Here is a 25,611-nt window from a genome sequence, read left to right on the forward strand (position 1 = left end):
GGTATATGGAGAAGATGCGGTAAAGGCAGACATTGGACCAGTGAATGCAGATCAACAAAAGACAGACAAGGCAACCTGATGCCATTGGGAAACTCCTTGGGGGGCCTCTCAAAGGCCCCCAGGTCAAAAGTGGTCCAGTCATTCCCAGCCACTGTGGAGGACATATCTCACTAGGAAAATTTAAAAATCCAGAGTCTTCTGTAAAAGAACATACTGTTCTGGGTGATGGAATAAGCATGAAGGATAAATAAAAAATTCCAGTAGGAAATAGGAAATGTAGATTCTGGTAGACTTCTATAAATGATCAAAGACCAAAGCTAAGAGTGCATGCAAATGGCATGTAATTGTGGTTTGATAGACATGGGTGTGGACATGAGTATCATTACTCCAGAATCTTGGCATCAAAATTGGTCTCTGAAAATGGTCTGTCAGTTATTCTAGGCCTTAGCCAAAGTTGATTGCTCCAATGTTGCAAATGAGACTTTGGGTGATTGCCCAGGTAGCCAGTTGTCTCTGTCATTTGATACACATTTTGGAAGTTGCTTGCTTGCACTTCCTGCTTACTCAAGTAATATTATTTCCCTTCTTGGGTCTTCAATGGGGTTAAAGACTAGATAGTTGTAGTTACTTTCCTCTCATGACTTGGCCAAGTTATTTATATACAAGGTTTAAACTCATTAGGATAGAATAACTATTGAAACATTTACCACATGTTTCTTGCTTGATATTGTTTATGCTGGTTGTAATTCTAATTTTTATACCTGATATTTGTTCTTATTGTATATAATTTTGTATTAGGCTTAGAACTTTCTTGGTTAAACAAAAGGGGAGGTGCTGTAAGAATTCCTACAGCCCATAGCCTAGTTACCTGCCCACTTGGGCATGGCTTCTTATACTATATATGCCTATGTAAAGCACGCATCCGGCCTCTCTTCAGGTGGTGTGATTTGGTTCCTGTTCCCCCTTTGTGCAGAAGACTGTAATCTATGAGTCTACCTCTAAATAAATAACCCTCTATTATATTCAATTCTGAGCTAGTGTGTGATTTCTTTTAAGCGTCCATCTTCAATGATTGGCATCATCTGAGTGAGTGTGTGCAGAACAGGATTTGGAGGGAGTGGCAATGTCTTCATTGCACTGAGTCTATATAAAAGTGTATCTCCTAGGAAACATACACTAACCTACTTAGGGGCTGGTGGCCATGACATCTGCAATTTACTCCCAAATATCTCAGAAAAAGTGTACACCAGAGGAGGTAAGAGCAAAGAGAGGAGAATCATAATATAAAAAAGGTAAAACTTCACAACTGGGGCTGGGGACAATAGCTCAGTTGGTAAAGTGCCTGCTGGACAAGGACAAGGACCTAAGCTCAACTCCCAGAAACTACATAAAACACTGGGTCGGGCTGGATGGTGGTGGCATATGCTTTTAATCCCAACAGTCGGAAGGCAGAGACAGATGGATCTCTGTGAGTTCAAGGCCAGCCTGGTCTACAGAGTGTGTTCCAGGACAGGCTCCAAAGCTACAATGACAGAGAACACATCATATGGGGGAACACAAATCAAATAATCCTACCCTCACTAGCTCAGAATAGGGTATACTAAGGGTTTTTGTTTTTATTATTATTAAAAGGGAAACTCACAAATCACAATGAGGAAATAGGAATGGGATCCAACATCCATGTGTGGTTGAGTGGGAAGAGGCCGAGAGGAAGGTCCTGCTGGCCTTTTGGTACCCAAAGTCATGCCCCACCTGGTCCAGCCTCTCAAAGGCCATTGGCTGAAAGAGGTTCCCCATCACTACACAGAGAAACCCTGTCTTGAAAAATAAAAAACAAAAAACAAAAACAAAAGAAAAAACTGGGTTGGTAGTAAATGGGTGGTTTGGTTTATTTGTTTTTGTTTTGGTTGGTTGGTTGGTTGGTTTTGGGGAGTTTTTTTATTAATTAAATGTATTTATTTATTTTATATGCTGACTAAAACTTCCCCTCCCTCCTCGCCTCCCATTCCCTCCCCACCCCAATTCACTCCTCCTCTGTTTCTGTTCAGAAAGGTGTAGTGAATGTTTTTAATCTGAGCATTTGAGAGGCAGATACAGGTTGCTAGGGCTTGCTGGTCAGTCAGTCTAGTCTACTTAGTAAGCGCCAGGCCTTAGCAAGTGAGAGGTCTGGTCTCAAAAAAAAAAAAAAAAAAAAAAAAAAAAAAAAAAAAGGTGGACAGCTCCTGAGGAAAAAGAAAGAAAAGAAAGAGAGAAAGAAGGGAAGACAGGGGAGGGAGAGAGGGAGGGAGGGAGAGAGGGAGAGAAGGAGGGAGGGAGGGAGGAAAATACGTATCCCAAAACCCGGTCTTTGAGCTGCATGTCTGTATTTGTTCACTTTGTTCAGCAAGCTCAATGGACAGGAAGTAATATCTGGAGTAATTCACAACCCAGGTAAAATGAGCTAAGGAGAGAAGAGAAAAACAAACAACAAAAGACAACAGGAAGAGAAATACAAGAACTGGGTAGCTGATTTGTGTAGTTGTTGCTTTTTTATTCGTTTTTGCTCTTTACTCTTTTGCTCTTTTGGGGGCCCGCTGCCCAGCTCCCAAATAAATCATAAACGGAGTCTTAATCTTTCTTATAAATGCCCAGCCTTAGCTTGGCTTGTTTCTAGCCAGCTTTTCTTATCTTAAATTATCCCATCTATCTTTTGCCTCGGACTTTTATCTTTCTCTATTTCTGTGTACCCTTCTTTCTTTCTTTCTCCGTGGCTCGCTGTGTAGCTAGGTGACAGGCCCCTGATATTCTCCTCTCCCTGTTCTATCTTACTCCTTCTTCTCCTCCCAGATTTCTCCCCCTATTTATTCTCTCTGCCTGCCAGCCCACCTATCCTCTTTCCTGCCTTGCTCTTTATTAGATTATCAGGTGATTCAGACAGGCAAAGTAACACAGCTTCACAGAGTTAAACAAATGCAACAGAAAGGAATGCAACAAATCTTTGCATCATAAAAACAAATGTTCCGCAGTATAAACAAATGTAACATATCTTAAAATAATATTCTACAACAGATTTAATATGGGGAAAGATGTGGTAATGGAGTAAGAGGATGTCTAGCGTGTTTGGAATCTGGGGACCCAGGACCCAATTCACAGTGTCCTCTTTAGGAGTGAAGAATGGTGTAGCAACCCGGGCAGTGGTGGTGCACGCCTTTAATCCCAGCACTCGGGAGGCAGAGGCAGGCGGATCTCTGTGAGTTCGAGACCAGCCTGGTCTACAAGAGCTAGGTTCAGGACAGGCTCTAGAAACTACAGGGAAACCCTGTCTCGAAAAATAAAAAATAAAAAAATAAAAAAAAAAAGAATGGTGTAGCAGTCTCTACCCAAAATCCTCCAGGCCCTCCTAATGTTTCCTACACAATAGAGGTTAAACCCATGTCTTAGAGCAGTCCTTGGCTAATGACTGACGGCTGTGAGGAATTTATAAATACCCAAACTCATAGGTCTGTCATCTGGGATAAATCCAAGGTCCGTGCTTTCCACAGTGCTATGACTTAAATGCGTGCCCCAGAAGATCCACGTGATGCATACTTAATTCCAAAATTCTTATGTTAATAGTGTTGGGGTGGGACTTTTGGGAGGTGACTAGGATAAAATAAGGTCATGGAAGTGGATCCCTTGATGACATTAGTGGCTTTCTAAGGAGAGGAAGGGAGAGCTGAGCTAGCAGGCTTGCTCAGCTGCCCATCATAGAATGCAAGCAAGAAGGCCCTCAGCAAAGACTGAAATGACATTGGATACGAAACAGCCCTCCAAAACTCATTTGTTCAAGGTTTGGTCCCCAGTGCCATGCTCAGAGCAAAAGCAACAAAGCTAGATGACTGTGAGCTGAGATTTCTGGAGCCGTGAGCCAAAATAATCTTCCCCTCCTTTAAGTTCTTTGTGCTGGATACTTTGTCGGTGAACCCATTTGTGGCTAACCAACCAAAGGGAATGGAATCAGAACATCAGAGAAACTCCTCCATTCCCATGTTTGCTTCAGCACAATTCACAAAGCAAGACACAGAACCAACCCAGGTGTCCTCAGCCCCTGAATAGGAAAGGAAAATACATATTTAAGTGAATATCACCCAGGCACAGGAAAGGTTAAAATTGTGCTGCTGCTTAGCAACACAGAAGAAACTGGAAGACATTTTGCTGAGCATCAGTAAGGCAGGCACAGAAGAACAAATACAACATTTTCTCATCTCAGAAGAGAGTCGACTAGTGACTGCCATTAGCTGAGAAGCAGAGAGGGCATAGGAATGGGGAGAAAGTGGGAAACAGGTGCCGAGACACAGTGTGGTGGGAGGGATGAGCACTGGCATTCTCGGCACTGAAGTTGAGGGGATTTTATAGCAACCTATTAAGTATTTTGTGGGGAGCTAGAAGAAAGGAGTCTGAAGGCCCCAGACACAGCGAAATAATAAGAAGATGGAAATTCTAATTACCCTAATTTGGTCATTACACATTGTATGCATGTCCTGAATAAATATGTAGATTGTTCCTCATAAATATGCATAATTACATGTCAACTTGAAAGAAAAATTAAATTTGAGGACAAAACAGGAATAATAAAAGTAGGAGGGTTTTTGTGGTTGTTGTCATTGTTGTTTTAATGAGCAGGAGAGGCCCTCACGAGACATGTTCCTACTCCTGGGTTTCTCAGCCTCTAGGACTACATAAACCTGTGTGGGTTATAAACTCCCCAGCTTGCAGTACCCTGTCATAGCAACTGAAAGCAAAGATACAGGGTGTGTCAGTGCTTCCCCCGTGGAGTTAAGCTCCAGGCTCCGACTGTCGAAGCTGACCTCACAGCCCATCCTTTGCTTCCTGCTTCTCTCTCTCTTTGAACCATCATTTCCCTCTTCATCTACTCGTCTTCCTAGAACCGTACAATAAACATTTGCTCTCAAGTCCTCGACCTGTTTGTGTCTTCTACGTGTGACTCCACACTCAGACAGATGGGTGTTGAGCAAACAGCTTCCCTCCAGTATTATTCACACCATTCGTGCACACACACACACACACAGAGAGAGAGAGAGAGAGAGAGAGAGAGAGAGAGAGAGAGAGAGAGACCAAGAGGAGGGTTTTCTGTGCTGCTACCCACATAAACCATTAAAATAAGCCAGCATTTCTTTGTCCCGGTATCCAAGGGGTCCCAGCTCTGGGGATTTCAAAGTGCCTAAAACGTACAGCCTCACTATTTATTTCCCAGCATGCAGAATCCATTTTTTGTTTTATCTCCTTCCAGACAGTTGCTTTGTTTTAATGGACTGCTCTTCCGCTTGTGCATAATTCTTCTCTCAATTAAATTCTCCTCGCAGCCCAGCATCACACACGCTGTGCTGTCAGCTCATGACTTTTACATCCTTCCTCGTTCTGTTTATGCAAAGGTTTAATTAACTGTGAATTGCGATGCAGGCGACAGGGGAAAGTCCACCTCCAGGTGGCTGTGTGGCACAGTCCTGAGGGGGAAGGCAGAAGCAGGGTACCATGAGGAAAAGCCAGAAGTTGAGATGAGACCATAAAGGTCTTCAACTTCTCATTACTACTTCTGTTCACAATGTATTTATTAAGTCGTGCTTCTGTGCTTGCCATTGTTCTCTTTGTAGGAGGAGTGAGAGGCACAACCAAACCTTACCCTCACAGGCTTACCATCTTCCAGAGGAGACAGAGAGGTGTCTTGGCTATCTCAAATCCCATCGCAAAAGGGATCACAAGTGGGTCAGGAACTTGAGAGTGGGTCGACTGGAACACTCTAGCTTGAGACGTCTCATAGGATTCCAGTTCGGCCAGGGCTATCTGGATCTGCAGGATCACTGGAGTGGTGTACCCACTTCTCAGAAGGCTCATTCACCATTCATGTGGCTGGTGAATCCATGGTGTCTATGCACAGGAGACCCCACTTACTCTTAACGTTAGCTTCTCTATTAGATGGGTGCCTTTCTCACACAGCAAATGGTATCCCCAAGGTTGTGTTAGTTTTCCATTGCACAGTAAATCTCTGAGATAATCAATATACATTGGTTTATTTAGGCACATATTTTGGAAATTTCGATCTATAATTGGTTGACCTTATTGCTTTGCAGATTCTGGTAGGGAGACAGGATCCTGATCACAGTTGCTATGGTTTGAACACTTGGTTCCCAGCTGGTGGTACTTACTTGGAAGGTTTAGAGTAGTTCTCAACCTGTATGTCACAACCCCTTTGGGGTCACATATCAGATATCCTATATAGCAGATATTTACCTTACAATTCATAGAAGAAACAAAATTACAGTTATAATCTTATGGTTAGAGGGGGTCACCACATCATAAGGAACTATATTAAAGGGTCAAAGAATTAGGAAGGCTGAGAACCACTAGTTTAGAATCTTTAGAAGGTAGAAACCAACAGGGTCCCTGGGGGATGGGCCTTCAAGCTAATAGCTGTGTGCTGGGTCTGGTGTTTGTACTTCACTGTCCCACCCAGTGTGCTCCACCCAGTGTGCTCCACCCAGTGTGCTCCACCCAGTGTGCTCCACCCAGCTGCAGGCCAGCTCTTACCAGGCCTTTGTCATCGAGCCTTCTCTGTCACGATGGGCCTCAAACCACAATGAAAAACGGATCTGTCGTTCTATAGTTTGCTTTAGGAAATAGGCTGCATAGTCAAGTTCATCAAGGAAGACTTCTTAGTAACTGAAACCTACTTAGTTCTCAAGCCTCTTGAATGCTCAGCATCTTTATCTGTAACAGGGAAACAATCATCACTCCTAGCCCACAGACAAATTGAGGCTCAGAGGCAATCATACATATAAAACTTCAGTTGGTTATCTAGTTTTCTGCATTTGAGCAAACCACATATCTTTGCCTCTGAAGAACCAGTGCTTTAACCAGGGAAAATGGGTAGGAGGCCCCAGGACTACCAACTGTAACAATGAATAGGGTCTGTTTGTTGGGGTTTCTGTCCCACCCAGTACCCCACAACTGTTTAGCCCCAAAGAAAATCATACATAGGTCTCTAAAGTTATAAAGCTGATTGGCCCATTAGCTCTAGCCTCTCACTGGCTAACTCTCACATCTTGATTAACCCATTTTTCTGATCTATTTTAGCCATGTGGCTCAGTACCTTTTTTCAGTGGGGCAGATCACATCCTGCTGCTTCGGTGGTCTGGGCAGGAGTGGCAGGAATCAACTTCCTCCTTCCCAGAATTCTCCTGTTCTCATTACATCATTTCTACGTCCTGTCTGGTTTTCCCGCTTATACCTCCTGCCTGGCCAATCAGCGTTTTATTTAAAACATGATTGACAGATTACAGACAATTCTCCCACAACCAACTTCTAAGAAAGATTTAAAGCCATGTTGGCAGAGATCAAAGCTACTAGATCCAATGGATCTACACATCCAGAGAAAAGAATCTTAATGGGTCTCCAACTTCCAGCCAAGAAAACACATTGGACTAAAAAGTAATTGTCAATTACTGAATTCAGGATGAAGCACACAGTGACAGGTTTGCTTTACCTCTGCCCCAGAAGAAGAATGTATCTTTTACAGAAGTTCAGTGCAGCTGGTGTGGACAGAGTGAAAGAATTTTGGAACTCATGATTCTGAGTATGAAGGAGAAAGGTACCATTGGGTTTGTTATGTTTGCCAGCCTCTGTCCCAGGGCAGGAAATGAGGTATAATCGACTTCTGGTACCCCATCTGCTTCCTTAAACCAACTGCTGCACTCTCCGGGCTTCTGTCTCTTCTTCAACAAAAGAAAGCGCTTTGACTATCCACAAAGTTAAAATAATAAAAGATGCATAATATTTGAGAAAGACATAAAAATGAGCAGTGATTACAGAATGGAAAGGGAACAAAAACCGATCACTCTTGTGAAGAAAATGGAAAATCATGAAAATAATTTCAAAATAGTCTTTTCAAACATTTATCCTTTGAGTGGGATAACAGGGTACACACAAGTAAACCCAGCACTCGAGACTAAGAAAGAGAATTGTGAATTCAAGGACAGTCTGATCTTAGCAAGACCCTGTCTTAACATAAAGAGGGGCTGGAGAGACATCTCAGTGAGCAAAGTGTTGGAAATGCAAACATAAAGACCTGGGCTTGATCACAAGCACCCATATCAAAAACCGTATATGGGGCATGCCTATCATCATAGCGCCAGGGAGCCAATGACATGAAGATCCTTCAACCTCTCTGTTCAGCCAGTCTAGCCAAATTGATGAAGTCTATACTGAGGAAAATGTCCTGTCTCAAAAAATAAAGCAGAAAGCAATGGAGTAAGATTCCTGATCCCAAAATGCTGTGGGACAGTGGTCTGTACCTTGTCACTTGTATTTTAAATAAATGCTGATTGGCCAGTAGCCAGGCAGGAAGTAGAGGCGGGGCAACCAGGCAGGAAGTAGAGGCTGAGCAATGAGAATTCTGGGAAAAGGGAAGTTTCAGTCTGCAGTCATCACCCAGACAGAGAGGAAACCACACGCAGAGCAAGCAAGATGTGACTGCCTCACCAAAAAAGGTACCAAGCCACATAGCTAACACAGACAAGAATTATGGGCTAATATAAGTTATAAGAGTTAATAAGAAGTCTGAGATACTAGGCCAATCAGTTTATAATTAACATAGATCTCTGTGTGATTTCTTTGGGACTTAACAACTGTGGGAACCAGGCAGGACAGAAACCTTAGTCAACACCAAACTTTGATCTCCATGTGTATACACACATGAAGATACATGCACAGAGTATAGACTCTGAATAAATTATCTCACATATTAAACTAATCCTAATGAAACTATTAAAGGTTGACGTAAATTATATGTATTGACATGGAAATGTTTCCATAATATATTGCTACACGTTTTAAAGTGCATCTGAAAGATAACATAGACCATATGATACTACTTTGGGGGAAGAAAATAAAGATAAAGACTTTTGATCATCAAATGCATGCAAGTTCACGTTTTATACTTGAGTAGACAAAGAGACTATATTCTATTTTTAGTGTGTGCAGAAAATTTACAAAGATTAATCAGTGGGTCACAAGCCAATAAATTTCAAAGAATTGATATCATATGACCACACATATGAGGAAAATACATTTAAATTGGAAATCAAGAAAATGTCTACTAAAATAAATATCACTTAGTGGCTTTTAAAAAACATTCTTGAGAGGCCCATGAGATACAGGGAAACTCACACCGGAGATTAAGAAGCATTTAGAACTAAGAAACAATGAAAATACTGCATACTAATCTTTAGGCTAGAGCTAAAGTAGGCTATCACAGAAAGCATTGCCATAACTCATCAAAGAAACATAACTTATGCAGTGACAATTTATAATTTGAAGGAGACTAAGGAGGGGCCTCTGGGAGGGCTTAGAGGGAGGAAAAGGAAGGGAGAAATGTTGTAATTAAATTACAATCCCAGAAAGCAACAACGACAAATAAATACAGCTTAGCCCCAGCTTAGCCTGAGTTGTACCTCAATATTCTCCCACATTCCTAGGAGAAAAAGACTTCCGGTTTCCAGTCACAGGGAAGAAGGCATTTGCAGACTCTACCGAAATTTTATGTCTGGTGTGACATCCTTGCCAATGGGCTGCAAACAGAATGTCATGTGTACCTTTCTTAACATACCCCCAACGTCCCTTCAGAATCTCTTTCTCTCCTCCCTTCAGGCTCTCTTCCTGCTTATCAGAATGCAGACACAGGGGTGACAAGTTAACTGGGGTGTGACAAAGAATGTGTCTGGTTTTTAACCCCAAGATTCTGGCAAGGATCTTCAAAAGCTCTGGAAATCTCCTGGGTGGCAGGGGATATGTCCCTGTAGGCTAACAAGGTGGATCTTGGTGAAAGCCTAGACAGTTTTGAGCTAAACTGGTCATCAGGAAGAGTAACCCTGTGGTTAGAGGTCTAGGACGTGAAGTCAGAGAAAGATGGACAAGTTGGAGGCCGAGTTTGGTCTCGTGGCCAGTGACTTAATCAACAATACTGATGGAATGAAACCCCACCAAAAAGTGCACAGCGGGGCTCAAAGGTAATGCTTGATTGTTTCATCCACTGATGTGCTAAAGAACAGCTTACACTGACTCCTCAGACAAAGGGATGGCCTAATCCCTCTGCCCCATCTCCCTCCCTCCTCCCTCTCTCTCTCTCTCTCTCTCTCTCTCTCTCTCTCTCTCTCTCTCTCTCTCTCTCTCTCTCTCTCATGGTTTATTCTTGATCTCTCATTGTTCTCTTCCACACTCCTCTCTTTTTCCTTTTCCACTTTGTAGTAAAACTTTTCATGAAAAGTTCAACACTTGGGTTGGAGAGTTGACTTAGTGGTTAAGAATCCTTGTTACTAAGGACCTGGGTTCAATTCTCAGCACTTGTACAGTGGCTCACAATCACCTGTAACTCCAGTTCCAGGAGATCTGAAGGCCTCTTCTAACCTTTGTGGACACCAGACACATACATGGTGTGAATACAAACATGCAGCAAAACACTCATACACATAAGGAATAACGTAAATTATTTTTTCCAAGCTTTTTTGGTGAGTTCTGTAAATCATTCTAGCAAATATCAAAGCTCACAAGTCCAGGAAACTCTCAGACAGGTTGTCAGTAGTTACAAGTACAGGTAGCCTAGGGACTCCATTTGTAGCTGGCATCTGAAGCAGGAAAAGTAAACCCTTAACTTGTATAAAGCTATGCCTTTAACTTGTGGGAGCCAATAGCAATGCCAGGTGGTAAGTATTAGATTGTATGGCAGTACACACGGTCAGAGGAGAAATGAGATAAAAGCTGGCCATTCTGGTTTGTCCGGTGTTGAAGGTTCTGCCAAGATGGGGGACTTGCAGAGCTGAAATCAGAAAACTGTGTGCAAACTAGAACAAGGCAGGCTCTATAGCTAGTGCTTCAAAAGTCATCAAGACAAGAGTGAGACCTTAAAGACCATGGGACAAAAATATTACAAGTAGTGAGTGTCTACACAGATGGAACAGACCCTCATTTCAGGAATCCCAAACTACCCACTTCTAGTATTTTGCATGAGAAATAAACATTTTTCTTGCTGCAGCTACCATTTCTGGCAGACAAGTCTAAATGTGGTATATTAAGCTGGAGTACTCAATGTAACAGACAAGCATGCATGTGCCATTGAAACGGTGTCCCAGCGATGGACAGGAATAACTTTAGTGTTCGGGGTTTGTAGGGTTAGTAATGAGGTTAGGAAGATGGCCCAGTTGGTAAGAGCATTTGCTGCAAAAGCATAAAGACAGGAGTTCAAACCCTTGGTGCCAATGTATAAAGCCAGGCACGACCCCACATGTGCCTGCAACCCCAGCACTGTTAGGAAGGAAGCATACAAAAGGAGAGCTGGAGCATGCAGCCTCTATCTTAGCTCCAGGCTCATTGAGACTGTGTCTTAAGGGAATAAGGTAGAAAATGATAGAGCAGGATCCTGATGTCCTCATCTGGTCTCTATAAGCACAGCGGTATGCACATCAGCACACACATGTGCATACATCACACGAAGATACGCATTGTGGGAAAAAAAACTAAAAAGAAAGTCAGTCGTCTTTGTTACACAGTGATGAGCCATTTAGCCAAACCATAATATTCTACCTTGAAAAGCAGAACATGTGTTAACTGGAGTTCCTGTGTTAGGGACAACGTGCATGTTGGGGAGAGGAAATGTTGCTGCTGTTTCTAACCTTCAGAAAAGTCCCAAAGAAGCCATCCAAATTCAGCGACCTGGGAGATGTTAGGTAAATAAGCCCATACACAGGCAGACAAACACAGCATGCTCTCACATAAATGTAGAATCATAAAAACTAGTGTTTATATGAGCAGAGACTAGAACAATGGTTACCAGAGACCAGGTAGAGTAAAGGGGTTGTAGAGATATGAGTCAAGATATTAAATTTCAGTCAGGTAGAAGAAATAAGTTCAAGAGGTCTATTCTAGCTAGGCAGTGATGGCACACGCCTTTAATCCCAGCACTTGGGAGGCAGAGGCAAGTGGATCTTAGTGAGTTTGAGGCCAGCGTGGTCTACAAAGCAAGTTCCAGGACAGCCAGGACTGCTACACAAGGAAACCCTGTCAAGGAAAAAAAAAAAAAAAGAGGTCTATTCTAAAACTGTGTTACTATAGTTATAAACATATATTAAATTGCTAGTAGAGATGTTAACTATTCTTAACAAACACTGAAAAAAAAAGTCTTGAGTGTACTAATTAGCTTGCTTTATTCATTGCACTGTATACACCTTTCAGAATACCACAAAGACACGCAATTTCTTATTTCTCAATTTAAAATACCTTTAGAAAAATCATGTTTTAAAACAAAATAGTTGCCAAGTGGTGGTGGCGCACGCCTTTAATCCCAGCATTTGGGAGGCAGAGGCAGGTGGATTTCTGTGAGTTCGAGGCCAGCCTGGTCTACTGGAGCTAGTTCCAACATAACTAGGATTGTTACACAGAGAAACCCTGTCTCAAAAAACAAAATACAAAACAAAACAACATAGTCATCGCGCTAAGAGATAAAATGAAATACAGGTTTAATGTACCCTCACCTGTGTTTTCCCATCGAAGCTGACTAAGAGTCTCTTCATTTGGGCCTCCTCAGGGCTGAAAAGACCCGATGCTTCTATAACTCCCAAAATGAAGCTGTGAGAAATAAAATACCAGACTTGGCATGAGGTAATGCCATGGCCCCAAACCTTTGTCAACACTTTCTTTCAGAGATGCTCTTTCCAGAAAATTGGAGCCAAGCTAGAGAGGAAGATTCGCTTTACGAAATTGTTTTTCTAACCCAGGTCTTTTGTTTCTGATACAACTCTTTAACTGTCACTAAGCTGAACGACAGGGTAATGAGGATGGTCCCCAGTGAATGCTAAGGAGTCATGTCAATCTAGTCCCAACCAAGAGAGATGGCTGCTGAGTCTTCACAGTGAGGTGACTAGGTATGGACCAGCAAGACTGGGCTCTAGCAAGTGTTCTGCTCATTCTCCATCCCACCTTGGGTAGGAAATGGAAAAGGAGAAAGACACAGAAAGATAACATCAGAGGCCTCGAGGCAGGAGTTTCTCCAGCAAAGAAATACAGAGGATCCTGAATGCAATGGAACCTGGACTTTGGCACCACTCCTTCACATCCTCATTTAGCACACAGAACTGCCACTTCTGTAACTGCCTTTGTGCTGTCATGTGAACTGGGTAATGAGAGGCAAGTATCTACCTTTTAACATATTCAGTCACTGAAACGTGGAAACCACATCTGGAGCAGATGAAAAGAATAGTGCATCACCCAGCAGCTCTTCTAGAGCAGATGGGGAGGGTAGCACATGACCCAGCAGCTCCTCTAGAGCAGATAGGGAGGGTAGCACATGACCCAGCAGCTCCTCTAGAGCAGATAAGGAGGGTAGCACATGACCCAGCAGGTCCTCTAGAACAGATGGGGAAGGTAGCACATGACCCAGCAGCTCCTCTAGAGCAGATGGGGAGGGTAGCACATGACCCAGCAGCTCCTCTAGAGCAGATGGGGAGGGTAGCACATGACCCAGCAGCTCCTCTAGAGCAGATGGGGAGGATAGCACATGACCCAGCAGGTCCTCTAGAGCAGATGGGAAGGGTAGCACATGACCCCGCAGCTCCTCTAGAGCAGATGGGAAGGGTAGCGCATCACCCAGCAGCTCCCAGGTTTTAATTTGGATTCAGTAACTGCAAAGAATTGTAGAGCTATCTCTTTCGGTAAACAGCCAGTAGGGATTGAAGGATTGCACCATAGCAGAGACTCCTAGAAGTCCTGGGATCCATTGTCTTTTTACTTCCATAGCATTAGAATCCTTAACTTTAAGCTGAGACATATGAATCCTGAGGATAAAAACTCAAATATCACTCTTCTACTGTGTGGTCATATCTCTAGGGAAGGGAAGCTCTCCTTTTCTCCTTCATCCTTCACACTGACTGGGACACAGGCAAAGAGATCAATTGTCCAACACAAGGCAGGCAAGAACAGGCCCTATAAACAAGAAAATAGAAAGATCTACAGTATCTATGGTTTTTGCATGGTCCAGCCATCATGCCAGCCCTGGGTTTCCTACCCTCTAAAATTTCATGTACAAGAAAAAGCAAACTTTCACCTTATTTTAAGATACCATTTTTTATATCTATGCTGCTTATAGCCAATCCTATATAGTACTAAGCAAAGTCAGGAATACTGGAAATAAAGAAATTATCCATTCACCTTTAAAGCTAGAAAGAAAATGGGAAAAATAGAAATGAGGAACTAAAAATAAGAAGAAAAAGTTTGAAATATGAAAAATTTCAACACGAAGATTTTGTCAAAACTTGACAAGAGTTTCTGACAAAGAATAATCAGGTTCTCTAAAAGGACTAATTATGCAGACAAACTTACTTAAATTTTTTATCAAGAAAAAGAGATAAGACATAAATAATATTCTCATTAGAGCATAATTAAAATACAGCAAAATTTTACTCTTTAATCAGGAGAGATTCCTACAGACAATTTCATGTTGACATAAAACACAATTACAAGGAGAAATTTCCTACAAAAATATAAATTACCAAAATGGAAGGAAAAATTGAGAACATAAATTATGAAATATGAAATTGACATAAGGGGAAAAACAAATATGTCAACAACTAGTTTTAATTGGATCTCCTGTCAAACTTCTCACAATAGCACCCCCTGATAAAACACACACACCAGCTCAGACACTTTGACAATCAAATTTTACCAAATATTAGAGGATCAGACTGTTTCTTTAATGTATAGTTATGTTTAAGGAAACAAGAAATGTAGTGGTCCATTTTAATCGAGCTAAGTAAACGCTGATTCTTAAGCACAGATAGGGATGTTTAACCAGCTTTACTATGGCAACAGTCAGTTAAACACTGAATCTTAAATCCAGATATGGATATTTAACTAGCTTTACCATAATGACAACCTAAAATATCAGTGGATTAAAAAAATTATTGTTCATTCATATTATATGTAGGCTGCATTTCAATGGAGACTATAAACCCAGTTCAGATGTGTTTCCCATAATTCCATATTCCAAAGACTAAGCTAAAGAAATAATCACTGTGTGGAGTGTGGCCATTGTCAGGGCAGGCAGACATAGCAGAAGATGCAGAATAGTCACAAATGCCTATAAAACCCCTACTTGAGATTGACACACTGACTCCCACACACAAAGAGCAAGCAAGATGTGTGGTTGAACTTGACAAGGGGGAACAGAAGTACATTCCAGTTTCAAGAAGGCAGTATATATAAAATATACTCTCCTTGAAGGGAAGATGAATAATTACAAACAAGTACACACCCTTTAACAGGAAGATTAAAATATGTAGACCAATTTAATTTATAAATATTAATGCAGACATCTAAAATGCATGAGTGCACTATGTAATAGTCTGTCTTGTTCCTTTAAGAGACAAGCCCTACCCACTCCCTCCCCCATCCACCTCCAAGGCAGGCAGATCTCCCTTCCTGCCTCAGCCTGAGCTCCTTCCTTTCCATCACTCTCCCAAAGAAGTAGCTGCCACCTTGTTGCTCCTCTCCTCCCCTCTTTCCTTTCTCTCCTCTCTCTCTCTCTCTCTCTCTCTCTCTCTCTCCTCTCTCTCTCCCCATCTCTCTCTCTTTCTCTTTCTGTCTCTGTCTCTCTCTCTTTCTCTCTCCCTCTCTCTCTCTGCTCTTCACCCTTCTCCCCTTCCCCCGTTTCCCTTTCCCCTTCATAACCTACTAAACAAATATCCAACCTCACTCTGCATGGCATCCATCTTGGTCTCTTACCTGCCATACATGCCTAATAGGTCTCTGTCTCTCATGGGATTTGTCTCTCACCCACCATGAGGCTCCCTGCCTAGGCTCACTGCCTAGGACCCACTGGCCCTCATGGTCCATCAGCCACTCGGGGCTCCCTGCCTGGGACTGGCTACCTTCATGGCCTGCTGCTACCACTCAGGGACCTGTAGCGCTTTATTTAAACCATTACACACTACGTAAGATTTTTGTGCCTATGTGTGTAAGAAGAGCATGATTGTGTGAATGCTTACATGTGTGAGATCACATGTGTTGCGGGTACACATGTATGTAAAGGTCAGAAGTTGATAGCAGGTGTTTTCCTCAGTCTCTACTTTAAACACAGGGATGGGGGGGGAGGTCTCTCACTTGAGCTGAGAACCAGCTGGTTTGGCTAGTCTGGCTATGCATCTTGCTCTGGGGGATCCCCTGCCTCTGCCTCCTGCATTCTGGGATTACAAATCATACACCTACTTAGCATTTAAATGGGTCCTGGGGATCAGAACTCCAGTCTTCCGCCTTGCAAAATGGGGACTTTGCCCACTTTGCCATCTCTCTAGCCCTAAAGACAATTTTTCCCTGCAAACAATTTTTAAATTATAAAATATAGGCAAGCAAAATTTATGCCAAGAATTTATGCAAGGAGGGTAAAAGTCAGAAAATTTAGCACTCTGCAACACTACCCTGACATACTAAAAGGTGAAAATTTATTGTCTCAGTAGCTGAAGAAAAATATTCAGTAAAACCCAAGAGCCATTTCTACAACTTTAGCAAGAAATGTGTTTTTAACCTAAAAGTGGAGCATAAAGTATAATAAACATAATATAGGTTCTCCTCAACTTACACACTCTCATCTATTTCCAAACACCGTGAGAAGGTATCGGAATACATACCATGTATCTAGTCAAAATTCAAAGTAAGGTTTCTCGTGATTTCATGTTGCTTTTGCAGACCATAAAGTTAAAACTTGAAAATGGTAAGTCAAAGCATCCTAATTCGAGAGCTACCAATAGCCTGTGGTTAAAATTCAATAAAATTCTATTTAGATTCGAAATGGTACGCATGCATTGTGACCACCTCTAGTCTCCTGAGGCTGTAGTGAATTCAGTAAGAAAAAATTATATGAGATACAGGATTGGAAAATTAACAGGGAAATTTGTCATCATTTGCTTAGAATATGTTTGCTACTCTGAAATTCCAGAGAATCTAAAAACTACTGGATAAAATTAAATTTTGTGGTTGAACTGATATTAATTTCAGTAGTTTTAGAACAGTTGTCTGTAGAGTAAAAATAAACTAATTAGAATATATAAAATCTTCAAAACTATTTTCATTAATCAAACAAACATAAGACATCTGCAAATAAACTTAAGATTTAACAAATAAAACTTTCATGAAGAAATTTGCAAAACCCTTATTCATACTTTTAGAGGACATGAATAAATGGTCAATTATACTATGAATAGAAAATTTTATAGTGTTAATGTTAATTGTCCACAAATTCATTACCAAATTAATTTTAGATGGTTTCATTCAAGAGGGAAATGGAACTTTTCACATCAGTAGTCCTGCTTCCAACAGCCGCATGCTCCAGAGCAAAAATCTTCAAAGAGTTGAGACAATTCTGAAACATGAGAGACTTAGAAGAAAGAAAAGATATTCTTAACTGCAATCATTGGGGAATAAAATCATAGTTCCCTGCAATAGAGAGTCTAGAAGCAGACCTACCTCTGCTTTGTTCTTTTATTTTTTAAATGTATACATGTGTACGAGTGTGTGTGTCTTTGTGTGTGTATGGGTGGGTGCACACATGTGTGCTTGTATATGAGTGTGTGTGTATGTGTGCATGATTGTGTGTGTGTGTGCACCCACTCGAAAGAAATGAACGAGGATATCAGGACCCCTGGAGCTGGAGAAAGAGGCAGTCGTAAGCCGTATGACATTTGCAGTTGGTTGTTTTACTCTTTGGGGCAGCCACCCAGCTCCCAAATAAACACACTGAGACTTATTCATACTTATGAATGCCCGGCCTTTGCATGGCTTGTTTCTAGTCAGCTTTTCTTAACTTAAATTATCCCATCTACCTTTTGCCTCTAAGCTTTTACCTTTCTCTATTCTATATACATTTCTTTCCTTCTTACTCCATGGCTAGTTGTGTGGCTGGGTGACTGGCATCCAGCATGTTCTCTGCTTCTCTTCTTCTCACTCCTTCCTCTTCTCTCTTCTTCTCTAATTTACTCTCTCTGCCTACCAGCCCCACCTACCCTTTCTCCTGCCTAGCTACTAGCCATTCAGCTCTTTATTAGATCAATCAGGTGTTTTCGACAGTCAAAGTAACACAGCTTCACAGAGTTAAATAAATGCAGCATAAAAGAATGCAACACTCCTTTGTATCATTAAACAAATATTCCACAGCATAAACAAATGTAACACATCTCCAATAATAATCCACAACTTACTTGGGTGCCGGGAGCCAAACTCACTTCTGCTAGAACAGTGAGTGCTTTCAATCTCTGAGTCATCCCTCCAGCCCTGCAAATCTACTTAGAATCAGTGAGGTAAATAAGAACACTTCGCATCCACACAACCTTTCAAACTTTGTGAACAATTTGATCTCTGTACATTACAGTTAGGATTGTACCCCTGACTTCTTCCACATATAATATATGAACTAGAAGTAGAAGCTTAAATGTGAGAACTATTTTTTCAAGAAAACGTACATTTTGTGAGTCATATTTAAGAAAAGTGCCTTGAGATTTAAAAAGTCTATCCACTAAGAGTGACAAACTAATTTTTAAAAATTTCTGTATAAAACAGCATAAATAGGGCTGGGTGTAGTGGTGCATGGCACGCCTTTAGTCTCAGCACTCAGGAGACAGAGGCAGGCAGATCTCTGTGAATTTAAGGCCAGCCTGGTCTACAAATCGAGTTCCTGGACAGTCGGGGCTACACAGAGAAACAAATAAAAAAAAAGTAAAAGTAAACAAAGGTACAAAGACCAAAGTAGGAAAACTATCTATCATATAGGATGTAAATAATCAAGAGATAACACAGGCAGTGTGTAAAGAAACAAATCAACATGAAACACAGATTCCTTTATCGAAAGTTACAGCAACATTGGCTTGAACTTGCGGGCACTGGTTTTTCCCGAGCCATTTTTCACTCTGGCACTTTTATACTCCAGCACAATGAAGTTCAATTTGCTAACAGCTGATAAATGCCCGTGTCAATCAGAACTGGACAGAGAGGTTTGCGATGAACTGCAGTAACTTGCTGTTGTTGGAGGGTAGGGCGAGTTAGAATGATCAGATAAGGGAAACAAGGAAGTAGGGAGGACAACGTTGGTAAAATAAATAAACAAGTAAACTCCGCCTTCTGAGCAAGGTGAGAAAAGGGATGATTGACAAAGGAATATGTTAATGGAAAAGTTAATTGGGGTGCTGTGACAGGTAGCTTTGTCAACTTGACACAACCTATAATGACCTGGGAAGAGAATCCCAGTGAAGGATTTTCCACACTGGGTTGTCCTGTGCATACGCCTGTGGGAAATTGGCTTTAAGTGGAGAAATCTAGCCCAGAAGCAGGAAGCAAGTGAGCATGTACACATTTATTTCTCTCTGTTCTTCACATCTAGGCGTAAAGTTCTTGCCTTGACTTCCTGAGAATGATGGGCTGCAATCTGGAATTATCAACATCTTCCCGATGCTGTCTTTTTATGAAATTTTAATTTTATTTTCTTACCATGACATGAATAGCAGGTCTTTATTCTGTAAAGAAATATTTAGCTGGGATCTGCCAGGTGTGAGAGTTTGTGCCAGGAAGTATGCAAAGCATGTTTACGGTATTGACATACCCAAGTTGATTTTCGTCCTGGTACTTTATTGCCACAATGGGAACGAAACTAGAAGAGATACTGACCCAGAATTGGGGAGCAGACATAGCAACCGTAAAGAGAAATTTTTGAGAATTCTCTTGGGAAACCAAGCATGTTAAAACCACCTTGAGCTACATTATTATGAGGATTGTGTGCACAGAGATGTGAGAGAGAGCAACTACGTTCTCCACATTCGTTAATCAGACCATATTGGAAAAGGGTTTTCCGTGCAAGAAACACTAAATAAGATAAACCCAGAGACTCTCAGCTATATCAATCATAATCAAAGTTTCAGAAGTTAGAAACAAAGAGAAATGGAGACCTCTTCCAAGTCACCCATGTCGGGGGAGCACACAGAGGAAAGCATAAAAGAACCCTGCTAATAAAAGGCTAGAACTGAATGTGTGCTGAAACCCTACCATTTGTTCTTCAGCCTATTAGGTAATAAGATGTATGGTCTCCACCTATATGCGCTGGATACAACAGAAGAGGGAAGATAGGAAGTCAAACTTCATTAGGGTTTGTGCTGGTTTACGAGCAAGGAAGTAGAAAGAGCTGCAAGACCACAAGGAGAGGCGTTAGAGTAGCCAACTTCGCCATGCTGCTTGGTTTTGTTTTGCTGTAGTAACACTCTTCAGGCTTCAATTGCTTATAATAGATCTGCAGGAAGCTCCCCTTCTATTTTTATTAGTGCTACGACCAAATGCTTGACAAGGAGCAACTTAAGAGAAGACTCGTTTTGGCTCAAAATTTGTGACAATCGTGGTGAGGAAATCATGGTGGCAGGAACATAAGGCATGTGCTTAAGCTCACAGTCAGGAAAGCAAGAGAGATGAATGCTGGTATTCAGAGCAGTGATTTCCCTTTAATTCAGTCCAGGACTCCATCCCCGGAACTGTACCAGCCACATTTTGGGTGAGTCTTCCCCTTTCAACTAACTGAATCCAGAAACTATCACAAGCATGAAAGGAGGAAGGAGACCATGAGAAGGGAGAAAGAGATCTAAAGCAGGGAGGGGGGAGATGGGAAGCAAGAAAGGATGATGGAAAAATCTATCACACCAAAGCAGAAGCAAGGACCATTGGAGGGGAGGAAGAGGGTCAGCAAAAGGCTGGAAGGGGGTAGAAGGAGGGCAGCAGGAGAAAATAACAACAAAGCATAGTTATGTATATGTATGAAAATGACACAATGAAACCATTACTTTGCTAATGAAATATTTGTAAAAATGATGTGGTAGTTTGAATGTGATTGGCCCTATAAGCTCAGAGGGAATGGCACAATTAGGAGGTATGACTTTGTTGTAGGTGTAGCCTTGTGGAGGAAGTGTGTCACTGCGAGGGCGGACCTTGAGGTTTCCTGTGCCTAAGCTTCATTCAGTGTCACAGTCCACTTCCTGCTGCCTACAAGATGTAGGATTCTCCGCTACTTCTCTAGCACTAGGTCTGCCTGCACGATGCCATGTCCCACCGTGATGATAATCTGAACCTCTGAATCTGTAAGCGAGCCACCCCAGTTAAAAGTTTTCCTTATTAGAGTTGTCATGGTCATAGTGTCTCTTCACAGCGATAGAAACCTTCACTGAGACAAATAACAAGGGTAGGATCTATGCCATGAATGACTTCCTGAATCAGACTCTGATAGTTGAGGAAATCTGAGAATTGATAAATGGTATGCCTCAATGTATTAGCTTCTATATTTCAAAGGAAAACAGGGTAGAGACATTCTAGAGAAGTAAGGAAAATCTTTGCTAGCTATACATCTGTCAGGGAATTAACTTTTGGAATATAAGGAATTCTAAAAGCAAGCAAAAAAAAAAATCACCAAATCAATATCGGACAAATGAATTGAACAGACAATCCTCAAAAGAAATTCAAATGGCTAGGACATATATAAAGAAATGCTCAACATCCTTTGCCATCAGGAAAATGCAAATCAAAACTAAATTGAGATTCCAACTCACCCCAGTCAGAACTGTTATCATCAAGAAAACGACAACAAAAATAGCAAACGCTGACAAGGATGCAGGAGGACAAAGGCACGCTCTTGCACCGATGGGCGGACTCTGACTTAATTCAGCCACTATGAAAATCAGAATGGAATTTCCTCAGGAAACCATACCATTTGATTCAGCTGCATAAACCCAAAGGAATCAAAGCCAGCATGCCTGAAAGATACTTGCATACCCAGGTATACCAAATTGCAAAATCAACATAGGTTTCCATCATGTGAGTGGGTATGAAAAATATGAAGTATAGAGACAATGAGGTTTTATTCAGCGACAAAGGAGAATGAAAACATGTCACTGTCGGAAAACGGGAAGAAATTAAATAAGCCACTTGACAGAATGACAAGGATTTCTCATGCTTGGAATGTAAGGGCTGGGGAATGACACACAAATGGGTAGTATTAGGGAAAACGAGATTCCAGGTAGGGTTAGAGAGCATAATGGGAGAGTGGATATACAATATGAAAAGTTACAATGAAACCCACTATTGATATAACTGATATATTTGGGTAAAAGTAACAGAAAAGAAATTTTTAAATAAAAATTTAAAAATTACAATATATCTATACAATGAGTCATACAATAAAATTATATAAAAAAAGATTAACAGCTGATGCATGAACCAATGCAGATGAGTGTGAACAGTCAGATGTAAAAACTGAATCCCGCAAGATAGCACTTATAGGAAGTTTGAAAAAGACAATAATAGTAACCTATGGCAATAGGTACCAAGCAGGAACTCTTGCACACACATACACACTTAATGCATGCACATACAAAGGAAATACGAAGAAACCTTACTAGAAGTACATAACTGTACTTAAATAACCACACCCTTAAAAATAGGTCTAATTTATTGCATAATCATTGCATCTTAGCAAAAATAAAAAAAAAAGAAGGTTGAAAGGAAGTGAGGGGACAGAAGAAGTTATTACTGCTGAACTCAGACTTGAACAGTGAACAGAGTGTGTCAATGAACATCAGAGGAACAGCTTCCAGACATGGGAACCCCTCAGCATGAAGACCAGGGACCAGAGAAGTCACAGCATAATCAGATGCTAAGACACTAGCTGGAGAACTAGCACACCAGCTGCCCCTAAAGTCCCAGGAACCACAACTACCTGAGGACACTGCAAACCTTGAGGGGCGTGTTAACAGTTTTGTCCTTCATGCAAAACCACTGGGACTCTCGTGAATGGTTTTGAACAGGAAGACCACCTGTTTGTATATTCATTTAGTAAAGCTCTTTGCTAACAGCTAAAATGAAGGAGAAATGCCAAAATGGAAGAAGGGACGGTCGCTAGGAGAGGGCTATAGGGTTCTGTGTGTCTGCCTTCTGTCCTGTAGCAAGGCTGTGCTGTGATCTCGCTCTCCTGTTCTCTAGGGCTTCAGAAGTCTTAGCCCACATCAGGCACAACTCAGAAGTACATAAGAAGTCATCATATGAGATACAATCTGATAGCCACAGGTTACCAAGTGTTGGTGAATGAATGCCCCAGCCTCCTGTGCTCTAATGGGACAATCTAATGCACAAAGTGGTAGCTCTGTTGCAAGGATAATTGCATGGAGGGATGAGTAGGGAATCTCAGGTCAGAGTTAATGAACAGAGTCACACAGGGAGGTTCCCACCTCTCTACACACCCCAGTCGGGAAACACAAAATCACCAGTTGTAGCCAGAGCTAAGCAGAGATTAGATAATTGCCTTGCAAAGACTCTATGAAGAAGAGCCAAATCTCAAGTAAAGGGTGGACCAGCTTTTCTCCAAGGCCCTGAGATGCTACAAATCCTATGAACTATGGGTAGTCCATTTGTTTCCTTTTATAAAAGTTATCTCTTTTGTTTTTGAGGTTACAATATAATTACATCATGCCCCTTCCCTTTCCTCTTCTAAACCCTCCATATACCCTCTCTTGCTCTTTTTCGAATTCATGGCCTCTACACTTCAGAGCAAGTCTCTGTTAACGCTTACCACAACACATAAACTGTGATCTGGGCTCCCTGCCCAAAATACACCTATCACTCCTAGCTGCCTTAATGGCTCTATTTTGGGGAACTTGTCAGGGCATGTTATAATGATCTTTTGCTATATTTGTCAATCCCCATGAGACTACGAATGCTTCTATATAGAAGACTGTGTCTTTGATTGTTAATTTTACTTGTCAACTTGACTAGATTAAGAGACGCCCGGATAGCTGGCAAAAATGAGCACTTGAATCAGTAGGCTGAATATAGAAAAGGTGCCTTCATCAGAATGGGTGGGAGGTGTCCAATCCACTGAAGGTCTAGACCGAACAGAAAAGAAAGAAATATAAATCTGCTTGTGCCATTGGAGCTGGGCCATTGATTTTTGGCTATTATTAGACTTCTGGTTCCTAGGTCTTCAGACTCCTACTGTGGTTTACATTGTTGGCCCTCAGTTGTCATGTCTAAGGTCATGGACTGGAACTGCACCACCTCCACTTACTGGTGGTAGTTGGTGGAACTTGACCTCCACAATTTCATGAGCTGGTACATCCCAATAAATTTCTTTCTGTGTATCAAGTTTTCTGGTGTTGGTTCTGTTGCCCTGTAAACTCCAAAGCAGTATTTACTGATTTTCATTTCAAGAATCCATAACATAGCCAGATGCTACTCAGTGGATGAGCAGGTGGTTGGATAAGAGGACAGAATGGTGGGAAATTGTGGGAGCGGAGTGGGGAAAAGGTCTGGAGAGATGGCTCAATGGGCAGGACTCTTACATACAGAAGCGATTACTGAGTTCAATCCCCAGACCCTACAAAGTGGCAGGAGAACCTTCAGACTCACAACATAGCATGTGCACATCACACCTTCAACCACACATGTTAATTAATCAACTAATTAATTAGCTCAAGCTGTAGATACACAAACAATTTTTGCTTGTGAGCTGTGAGGACCTTATCAAGTCTAAGAATAGGGAGTGCCCCAGGCTCACATCAGAGACACCTTGCTACACCACAGCTCACCTTTGACTTCCGTGCAGTCCTGCTCCTTTGCTTTCATTTTTACTGTGTTCTATCCCAAAAGCATTCTCCAGTAAATCTCCCAGGTGTTAGTCTCTACCTTGAAATCTACTTTTTCTTGGGACCCCCAACTGCAGCCAATAGTGTCAGCCACAAGTAAGTAAGCAAAAGGGGACATGTTGACTGCCTCAGTGAGCAACTGATCCTCAGCTCCTTTGGAAGCCCCTTCAAGAGCTGCTTAGAATGTGCCTTTGATCGTCCAATTAGAGAACAAGGAGCTTAGGTATTCATCCCCCAACATTGATGACTTGTGGGTAGGAGGCTGCATCTGGTACATACTTCTGAGTTATTCCTCAGAATAACTGGTATGAGCTAAGAAAGCTTTGGAGGAAGTAGGAAACAGAGATGCCACAGTCTAGATTTGATAGGGAACACGAAAGTGGACAGGTGACACTGTCCACCCTAGCGGTTCTGAAATCAGGTAGAATGATGCAGCATACGTTACCACAAGAATCTACCACTCTTAATCAGTTCTATTTCTTTCTGGTGAGGGGTGTCTATCAAAAATGAGTAACTGATTGCCTCCCAGTAACTCCTAGAATCTGATTCATACTTATAAACAGAACCTAGGAATTCATTTCTTCTTTTAAAAAAAGTGAATTAGGACTGAGCCTTCAAAATGCAGGTTTTTAATATTCAGCATCTCAGTGGGAAGGCAGGTTGCAGTTTGTCTGATTGACAGCCCCTAATGACAGCAATAAACTAAGATGCCTCCGTTGGCCAAACAGATGTTCTGAGTTGACAAAGGGGACCGAACACTGGCCCAGCTGATGTCACTCCTGTGTTATCTAATTGTTGAATCCTGTGTAAATGCCTGTGCTTTAAGTACCTGCACTTTCTCACCAAAGAAAGAGATTAGAGGCCACAGGAACATACAGCC

The sequence above is a fragment of the Arvicola amphibius genome, chromosome 5 (assembly GCF_903992535.2).
Source record: "Arvicola amphibius chromosome 5, mArvAmp1.2, whole genome shotgun sequence".
Classification (NCBI taxonomy): Eukaryota; Metazoa; Chordata; class Mammalia; order Rodentia; family Cricetidae; genus Arvicola; species Arvicola amphibius.